The sequence below is a fragment of the Dermacentor albipictus genome, chromosome 5 (genome assembly GCF_038994185.2).
Source record: "Dermacentor albipictus isolate Rhodes 1998 colony chromosome 5, USDA_Dalb.pri_finalv2, whole genome shotgun sequence".
Classification (NCBI taxonomy): domain Eukaryota; kingdom Metazoa; phylum Arthropoda; class Arachnida; order Ixodida; family Ixodidae; genus Dermacentor; species Dermacentor albipictus.
Window position 1 is genome coordinate 54,148,943 of NC_091825.1, and position 10,613 is coordinate 54,159,555.

Consider the following 10,613-nt stretch of genomic DNA (forward strand, 5'->3'; position numbering starts at 1 on the left):
ATGGCACGAAAAAGAATGATTACGCAAGCTAAAAAAGCTTTGCAGATTACTTTGATCAAGATTAATTAGTACAGAATATATGAAATCAAAGAAGGACATTGCAGAAGGCCTTGAACCAGGAGACTTCGATATAGTGTCTCATAATCAGAAAGTGGTTTTGGCACGTAAAACCCCATTTATTATTCGATATAGTGTCATTAGACAAGACATACGCAGCAACGGTGCTCTTCATGAACTCTGTAGAAAACTTCCTTAAAAAAGGTACGATTCAGTGCGCAAGAATTTGACGGGAGAGCAGTGGCTTCGAAGGTTACGTTATCGTATGTGTGATCCAAGAAAAAATCTGCCTCGAATGCTCTCATACATGTTAACTCTTAAGAGCACGTGTCACCTCTTTCGAGGACAGACGATCGTGATAATAACTGGGAATATGTTAGGTGCAAAGGTCAAAAAATGGCGCAATTCGAGAAACCTAAAGAGAACTTACCCTATACTTGCAAGACATACAATTTCCAGTCAGATTCACAATGAACTTTAAATGAACCATCACAGAAACTGATACCTCTGCTTTTAATTTCATTCGAAAAATGTCGCATCAACAACGGCCCTAATTATTACAACTGAGCTTTGGACACGAAGTTCTGCTAGAATGCATGGAGTATTCGTAGAAGGAAGCAGCGGTTCAAACCCGCGTAAGGTCACATTGACCTGAACTCAGTCATTTCATGTGATCTCTTTTTGTGGTAGTGGTCGATAGGGACGAGTAGGCCGTCTATTAGTACCTCTGCTTCATCCTACTCGCTCCGTACAGGGCGGAGACAGGTACAGGTTGAGCTCATGCCGAACATACTCACAAGCGACAGCAATGACGTCCTGACTTCTTTAAGGGCTGGTAACATCGGCAGTACACACTGAGGACGTTAGTTATGCATTGATGCAGAGTACTGAACGCGTCTTAGAGTTTCGAAACTATCAGAAGGAGCTGAGAAACATGAACCGACATATCGTTCTGCGATATGTGTTTCTGCCTCTTCATATTAAGCGTGTTGTTTTTATAATGGATGTCAGGAAATTATTACAAAGAGCCTTTTACATTCTTGCAACGTTATACGCATGTTGTTCTGCAAGTGTTACCTGTCACATTTATTAGAAGAATCGAGACTACACTTGCTGTCCTAGTTAGTCGGCTCTGCATCTGCCTGCTGGCAAAGAGCGAAATCCGAAAGATGAAATCAAACGGTAACTGAATGGTCACATGGAATGGTTTTAATTGGCCCCTGCTCCCACGTCTCTCTAGTAAGAAAGATGGCGTCACTTTCTGCGCATATTGCCCAACGCAATTATTGCTGTAGTAGCCCCTACAAACACCAGGGCACTCATGTGTTTGAAGTTTATTTCTTTCTTCCTCACAGAAATGGTGTTCCTGCAAAGGCTAATCATAGAAATTATGGGGGTATAGGAAGATTATTCAGAGGTGAGACGAGGATCACTACTATACCGCAAGCTCCATACAGAACCTTTTTTTTTCATTGAGCGCATGTTTGTTGCCGAGAGCAGTGGTGTGAAGAACGCGTACACGACTAAAACGTGCTATCTCCGATGCGCAGTCTAATATACCGTATTAACACGTTGTAATGACGGCGAAGAACACAGTAGCAAACGCTTTCATTCACGAAGCTAAACCTTAATTGGACGAACCCATGCCCACAAAGGCGAGCCACACTGAAAATAGAACGACAGCGGTGAGCAAAGCCGTTTGCCGTAGTTATCTGGAAACGTTACTCTTGGAACATTTGAGGAGCGTGTACGATTTCTGGTGACAACGTTGTTCGCGTCGCGCTTGCAATCCCATTACAGAGGATGCGGCGAAAGTATTGGCAAGAGATAGAACCCGTGATAGGATTCAAGCAACTTCCGATACGAAAAGGCGTGTCTTGGACTGAGCTTTCTTTATCTTGTGGCCAGTGGAATGCAGTAACCAGATGAAGTTAAAGCCTCTCACTGTATACTCGTGTAAGAGCCGCAATTATTTTCCTCAGTCTTCACGAGGAGCGAACCGTACACGGGGGTTGGTCACTGCGGTCTAGGTTTTTCCGGGCACACATAATATCGTTGACTTACTAACACGAAAGCTGTATACGCCCCATCGAGCGAAAATCCGGCGTATTCGTCGTGATGGAAGTAGGCACGAAAAATGGCCGACGACGCAAAGAGAACAAGCACGTGAAGGAAGGAAGGAAATCAACTTTATTCAGGTCCTGCAGGCCACGTGAGGTTTGGGCTGTCATGAAAAAATGCCCGTATTTACGTCATGTTTCTCAGGGAGGTTCCCATATACGACGTAAATTAATGGCTTTGAAAAGAAAAATTTATAGATGCAAATCTGGGCGGGAATGGAACGCAGGCCTTCGGGGACCGAGAGGAACACGCTTCCCCGATGCCACGGCGGCTCCCCGGTTCTGGCTGTCTATAAAGGTGTGCCTAGTGCACGCGTCATTGCACACGTCCCATCGCAGACATCTGGCCGACTAAACCTGTGGCTTTCTGCGTGCGTTATTTGGACGTGACGGTGCAGCCAATAGGGTGGGCGTGGCGCCAAGTAATGAGTGTATAAAATGAGTGCGTCCATGGCGTTCCGAGGTCTACAAATGGTATAATTCTTCCACATTCGCACACGTAAGCAGTCGTAAGTGTCGATGCCAATTTTTTTTTGCAATAACATACGGAGCCCCCTTGCTTTCATAACGCACACATTTCTCCACGCTGTCTCTATCTATCTATCTATCTATCTATCTATCTATCTATCTATCTATCTATCTATCTATCTATCTATCTATCTATCTATCTATCTATCTATCTATCTATCTATCTATCTATCTATCTATCTATCTATCTATCTATCTATCTATCTATCTATCTATCTATCTATCTATCTATCTATCTATCTATCTATCTATCTATCTATCTCTCTCTCTCTCTCTCTCTCTATATATATATATATATATATATATATATATATATATATATATATATATATATATATATACAAGGCACATCATAAGAAGCCAACAAACGTTGACACGAAGGTCCACATAGGGTAAATTACTTGTACTTGCCAAATGAATTACAGAACTGAAAAATTAATGAAAATGAAAGTGGATGAAAAAATAACTTGCCATATATATATAATCTCAGTTCAGTATTTCAGTATATGGTAATGTTCAGCATTATTTCACACTTTGCAGGCCCTTTCCGGACTCGCAGGCATACTTCTGTCAGGCCTACGGCAACTAGCTCATTCGAGAAGACTTGCGTGTCTGTTAAGTCGTATAGCAAAAGTGACAGCTCGTGTGCGCACCAGTTTATATCTGGCCACATACTTACCAATGTCTCCAGCGTGTGTCAGGAGCAGGTGTGTGCCAGTGTGTTTCATTTGTGCCTCGAGGAAGCTACCTTTTTAAGGCAATAGCCTAATAGGCACCTTATATAGCAGAAAATTCGGTATCGGTGTCGATCGAGTCGTGCGGAGCGAAAACTTTTCGTATATAGTTGGGTACATGTAAGTGCCACCCCTTGCTGTATGACATGCATATATGCGGGTTATATTGCCACACCGTTCTATCAATAAAATTGTTTACACCTTTCTGACATTCTGGACAAAATTATTCCTCAGAATTTTGAGAATGACAGCCAACAAACAAATGTCATGAATCACAACACCCGCGCTTTTATATAAATCTTCTCAGATCTAAATATTAAAGCTGCGAACCTATAAGAGAAATCTGAAAATGACGTCATTCTTTTTTGGGCGTGGTTGTGCACAACCTCCGGAATCCACCCACCAAAAAGGCCGCGTTTCTACAAGAAAGCTCGCCTTCGTGCACAGTGTTCGTCCCCAGATTTTCCTGGTAAACATTACGGTTAACACTCATGAAGCAACATTTACTGGGCCCGAAATAAATCGGTGGTGCACGCAGGCACCAGACGGGGTGCTTCCCTAGTTACGGGACCCATATGTTCCCAGCAGCTCCTGGCCTCTGTAGTCAGTACGAGCTGAATTGGTAGGGTGGGGATGGATAACAAGGTCTCCCATCGCTCAAGGGGTTGGGGATTGGGGGGTGTTGGTGGGAATGGGAGGAGGGGGGGTCTTGGGTTCTGTGCACTCTGCCAAGACGAACGGCAGGGTGCCCTTTTTTCTTCTGCAAAATGGAGGCTACATGCGGTTCATCAGTACGGGATGCGCAAGCGATCCCGCCTGCGCTTGACGCAGGATCGTCTGTTGTTGCCTGGTGAGATTGGGGTGCGGTTCTGGCAGTCTGCACCTTTCCTCTGGGTGCACCCGGGTAATGTCCCGAAAGCTGGTAACAGGGTGCGGGAGCTCTTCCGGCTCGTGCTCGGCCCTTATTGACATTTCTCGAGCATGGTAGTCGGCGATAGTGTCGCCTACTACCTGCGAGTCCACCGGGACCCACACGAGCTCTATGGCTCTTCCCGGAGGCTTGTGCTTGGCTAGAATGGCTCGGGCCGCGGAGGAGATTGCCCCCCTGCGGAAGCTTCTGTAGGCTGTCTTTGAGTCGGTGACTTCGGTGTCCACGCTCAGCTGTGCGAGTGCGAGGGCAATGGCGGCTTCTTCGGCAACTGCGGGGTCTGTTGTCTTCAGGGACGCGCTGACTACAGCCTGTCTTTTGATGTAACCACCACCGCTGCACGGTCACTGTGTTTTCGGAGCGAGGCGTCCGGGTAGAGGACCCTGGGTTTCTCTTCCAGCTTCCGGGCTAGGGCTTTAGCTCACGCGGTGCACCTCTGGTCGTCCTTGCCCGGCGTCATATTCCATGGAAGAGGTTTGGTCTGAATGATCGTTTTCCCGTGTTCCGGAAGGGCCGTCTTGGTGGGTACTGGCTCGATCTGCCATCGTATCTCGCGTAGGATGGCTCGTCCGTTTTCCGTGTGACTGAGCCGGATTCTCTGATTAGAGATGTGGGCTTCGATGAGCTCCTCCATTGTGTTGTGGGGGCCCATGTTTAGCAGTTTTTACGTGGAAGAGTATATGGATATACCCAGTGCTCGTTCCGTTGCCTTACGAAGCATCGTGTTTAGGGTGTCCCTATTCGCCTTCGTCAGCTAGAGATACGGGGTGGAGTAGGTAACCCGCGACACGACGAAAGCACGTACCAGGAGCATGGCATCGTCCTCTTCAAGGCCTCTCTTTTTGTCAGACTTGCTCCGAATCATACCAAGTATCTGTTCGGTTGCAGTCTTGATATTCGTGATGGCAGCCTGTGCCTTCCCGTCGCTCTGAAGTAGTAGGCCGAGAATCCTAATCTGCTGTGTTGGCTTGATGGTTGCTCCGGCGATGGTGATAATCACGTTCGGCGGCAGCTCCTTCTTGGATTTTCCCGGTTGGATCATGAGCAGCTCTGATTTCTGGGGAGCGCAGCTCAGTCCGCACGACTTTGCGTACTCGTGCACGGTCGTTGCCGCCCGCTGCAAGACTTCCTCCATCCAGGCATATATCGTCGGTATATCATCCAGGCATATATCGTAATATCGTCAGCGTAGAACGCGTGGTCCACGCCTTCGATTTGCTTGAGTAGATCGGGCAGGGGCAGCAGGGCCAGATTGAAGAGCAGGGCTGACAAGACCGATCCCTGAGGGGTGCCCCTATCGCCGAGCTCGACAGGGTCCAGCTTCTCCTCCCCTGTCCTGATGGTCGCCGTTTGGTTTCACAGAAAATCTTTTACGTAGCCGAATGTCTTTCAGCCACACCGGGTCTTGTTTAGATTCCGCAACACGCTCGCGTGGGGCACATTCTCAAACACTCCCTTCAGGTCGAGGGCGAGTATCCGGCGCGGCGCGTGCCTCGTTGCCGGCTTGCCAACCAGTTCGTGGAGTTGGATCACCACGTCTTGGGTGCTGAGATGTTGCCTGAAGCCGTACATCGTCTCCGCCATCTGATCCGTTTCTTCGAGGTGCTTCTGCAATCGGCGAAGGACCATGCGCTCCATCAGCTTTCCCACGCAGGATGTCAGGGAGATGGGCCGCATGTTGTCAATCGTGAGGGCCTTGCCGGGCTTTGGAATGAAGCGGACCTCGGCGTCCTTCCATTCCTTCGGCAACTGCGAGCTCTCCCAGGCTTCGTTATTGTGCTTTAGGAGGCCACGGGCCGCTGTACCACTCATGTTACCGAGTAGTTTGTACGTTATGGCGTCCCTGTCGGGTCCACTTCTCTTGTTACTGTCATCTATCGCTGTCAACAGTTCCATCATGGTAACTGCCCGGTCCAGTTCTTCGTTGTCGGGTCCTTCGTACCCCTCGGGCACCGGGTACTGGCCCTTCTCTGTCTTTAAGTACTTGGCCTTCAGGTCTTCCAGGAGCCTGCGAGCGTCTCCCTAGTACGTGTTCAATACTTTGGTGAGGTTGCGATTGGTCGCAGTTTTAGCACTCAGCGGGTCGATCAGATGCCTCAAGAGACAACACGTGTTCGGCGTCGAGAGCTTGACCTGTAGGCCGTCGCAGGTCTTCAGCTAATTATCCTAACATATTTTGGCCACGTGCTCGGCGATATGTTCGTTCAAGACTGCTATGCGCTTGGCCAGCTTTCTGTTGTGTCTCTGACGTTTCCACTGCCGTGTTAACGAGTGTGGGGCCGCCCACATGTGGGTCAGTCTGGCGTCCACGTATAGTGTCTGCGACGTCGTTGCGATTTCTTGGGTAAATTTATCGGGGACATTCTTCTGGTCCCTCTCCCTTTCGGTGTAGGTCCTTTGTGTTTCAGCTTGTCACGATTCTTCCTCGGACGCCTCTTCTTGTTCTTGGGTAAACTTTCTCATCTTGTCCCAATCCGTGATCCGCGCCATCCCCAGCACAGCCCGATATCGGGAACCTCGGATCGTGATGCCGATGACGCTGTGGTCAGACCCGGGGTCCATTTCTTCGCTTCTCCAGGGGACGTCTAGCGTGCCCCATAAACACGACAGGTCTGGCGTGGTGTCCCTCGCGGCACTGTTGCCTCTTCTGGTGGTTACGTCCGGCTCGTTCAGGAGGGCCATCACGTGATGCTCCATTGCTTTGGCCAGTGCTTTTCCTCTCTCGGACTGAAACTTATAGCCCCACGTTGTGCGTGGAGCGTTAAAGTCGCCGAGGATGAGGAGCGGCCTGGTACCCGCCAACCATTTCGCCTGGCTCACGATGTGGTCAAATTCGTACTGCCGTTGTGAAGGCCGACAGTACGCGCTCACTACAAATAAATTGCCCGAAGCGCCAATTTCTCTCACATGAATTTCGACCAGCGTGTGCTCGCATCCGCCTTGCGCCGTGACATGTTGAGTTGCCGCTACCTTGCGGCGGACGAGCACCGCCGTTCCGTTCTCCGTGGGGTCCGTGTAAGTGACGTACCCCGGGAGTATTGGTTTCCCGTTTGTTTCCTATAGAGCAATTACATCGGGCTTGTTTCCTTGCCCGTCAATGTGTAATAATAGTTCCGCCTCTTTCTTGCGAATCCCGCGGCGGTTCCATTGGAAAATAACGGTGGTATCCCCCCCGGTCTTCTTCTTGTGTTTCTTATTTGGCTTCTGCATCATCCTTTCGGGACGTCTCGAGTCGATTGCGCCTTTTCGCGGTCGCGCCTTTGATTTTTTAACACTGTTCCTTTTTCAGGGACGTGAAGCGGTTCCTCACCGATGTTGAGGCTACTTTTGGCGCTAGGCGCTTGTGCTTCACCGATGGCGCGTGAGGCTAGCTCTCTACGCCTCGAGTCAGGCGTCCGTTTTGCCTAGCCTTTAATTAATTTGGGAAATTGCGGCCAAAATGACCGTCAGCACTCCTTCCCGCGGAATCTGTCTCGTTGCCGTGGTCGCGGTCTCTGCGGTGGGCGCTTCCTCTCCGCTCGCCGGGCTCATTTCGGTGTCCATCGCCTCTTCATTACTTGACGCACGTTGCGTGGCCCCAGCCTCTCCCGCCGCCCACCCTAGGCGGGGCGAGGGGGGTCCCTCCACGGCAACCTGCGCAAGCCTGCGGCGTTGTTTGCCGCCGGGCTGTTGTTTTGGGGGCTTGCATTTGCCGAGCTGCCGTTATTCGCGAGCGTTTCGATCTTATTCATAAGCGCCCGTATCTGGGCGTTTTGCTCCTGGATCTGAGCGTTTTGGTGCTCTATGATCCTTTTAAGTTCTATCAATTCGCTAGTGTCCTTTTGCGGATTCGCTTGTGAGTTAAGCGGTTGGGAGGGGATGTGCGGTGGGAATTCGGTGTCACTGGTTCGAGCGATGGGAGACCTGTTGGTCCAGTCCACCTTTTTCTCGGCGATCCCTCGGCATCCGATTGACTCGCTCTGGGACTTCGAAGTGGCCCCGGATCTCGAACTGGTCCGGGAGTGCGAGCGGCGGTTGCCGCCGCCGTTGCCGCCCCCGGATGGTGTCTTCGATCGCGAGTGACTCCGGCGGCCGCTTCCGCCGCCACTGTTGTTGCTGCTGTGGCCTGGCGTGTGTGACCGGCTCCATTGTTTCGATGCGCTACGGCGGGGTCCGCCTGCAGGACCTCTCTTGTCTCGGTTCCTTCTCCCGGCCTCTTCCTCCACTCGGCGCCGTTCCCAGGGTCGCCGACGGATGAAGTAGGGCGTCTTGAAGCGGGCTTTGCAGGCGCTGTCCGCGGTCAGGTGTTTGCCTCCCCACAGGCCGCACTTCGGGACACATCTGTGGGCTTCGGTGGGGTTGGAGATTCCGCATCCTCGGCAGATCGTGTTCGAAGGATCCAGGCACATATCCATTCTGTGGCCCACTCTACCGCACGCCTAACATATGTCGACTTGTTTTCTGTGCAACCTGCACTCCGTGAGCAGATTACGGTATCTCACATAATTGGGTACTTTGTGCCCTTCGAAAGCAATGACGACTGATCGGGTCTTACCGATTCGGTTTGCCTGTAGGCCCGTTGCTTTATGCTTGTGCACAACATTGTCCTGAATCTCCTGGGCTGTATCCTCGAGCGGGATGCCTCTTACGACGCCCTTCACTATGCCATGGGGGGCCGCTTCGTAGGTAATTATTTCCTGCGCCGTGCCGCGTATGTCGATCCTTCCTACTTCAGCGTATCGGTTGGCGTCCTCTCTCTTGGAGGTGCTCACCACTACGATATTTTGCTGCAGGCTGGGGCCCACAACGTCTTCACTTGCTTCATTGGCGGGGATCTGTGCTGCCGCCGCAGTTGCACGACTTAGTTCAACGCGAGTCACGTCGCTCACATGGAGCCCGCCTTGCGGTCGGAACACGATCCTTATGTCGCCGCGTGGCAAGTCTGGCATGCGCGCGCCCTTGAACAATTTGCCCTTGTTTATACGTTTCGCCCTTGAGTGACGTGTATCGCTGCCAGTGGCGTCGCCGCCACCGAGGTTGCTGCTCCGGCTGTTGACATCAGCCATGGCCTTGGCGCCACCTTGGCTTGTTTGAAGTACGGGATTTTGGCCTATCTTGCCCATGCCTTTGTGCCTGACTCTGTCACTGGCAGTTTTCCAACCTTACGATCTTGTGCACTGGTCCGGCGAAATTTCGATGCCGTCCACCTCTACACGTATTCACCGATTGTTCGATGTTCCGCTGGTGGCTTCACCGAGGCTCGGGCTGGGCCTACCGCTCCCCGGCCAAAGCCGAAGTCGCCGTTAGTCCCAGCGGTGAACGTTCCTCTCGGCACACTAAAGTCCTCTAAATTCGGAAAAAGCGGTCTCCTACCTCGGAATTTGGGTTCCCGGTGGTCCACACAACTTCATGCATCCGGTCAACGCACTTTAGCTGCCGTTGCCGTGAAGCGTGAGAAGCAGTCAGGGATCTTGGAATGCTCTCGCATTCCGCTCTTAAAGGTGAAGCTTAAGCGCCCTCCAATTTTTTTTAGAAGCTGCACCGTCTTCGGGATCAGTTCATACTCCCCACGGCGTTCCTCGTAGAAGCTAACCCTAGACGCTGTGGAGCATTGTTTCGGCTTTAGGATTGGGCCAAGTGGTCACATAACAGGTTGGAATCATTTTCGGCGGAGTGAAAAATAATACAAAAAATTAAAGAAGGTGTAATGCGTCGTCACAACGAGGCATCCTTTATCGCACCTAAAGTTGACGAGACATGATGCCGTTTTATGGAGAATGGTGCCAACAGACATGTTGCTGCACGGTACACTGTTCCACACAATGTGTCCAACATGCTAGGACTGCGCCAGGGAGAAATGCTCAGTGTCATGCATTCTATGCGATATGGATATGGCAAATGCAGGAGGCTGTACCTTCGGTCATGAGCGCTTGCGACGGTCGCTGCAAGCACTAGTCGTCAAGTGTATGGAACATTAGAGAGGGGATCAAGTTCATTCTAAACACCCGCCCTGGTTTCTCAGTGGCTATGGTGTTGGATCTGCTGAGCACGAGGTCACGGGAACGAATCCCGGCCACGGCGGCCACATTTCGATGGGCGCGCAATGCGAAAACACCCGTGTACTTAGATTTAGGCGCACGTTAAAGAACCCCAGGTAGTTTTCCCCAGGTGAATTTCCGGAGACCTCCACTACCGTGTGCCTCATAATCAGAAAGTGGTTTTGGCGTGTAAAACCATACAATAATAAATATTCACCAGAAAGAATAA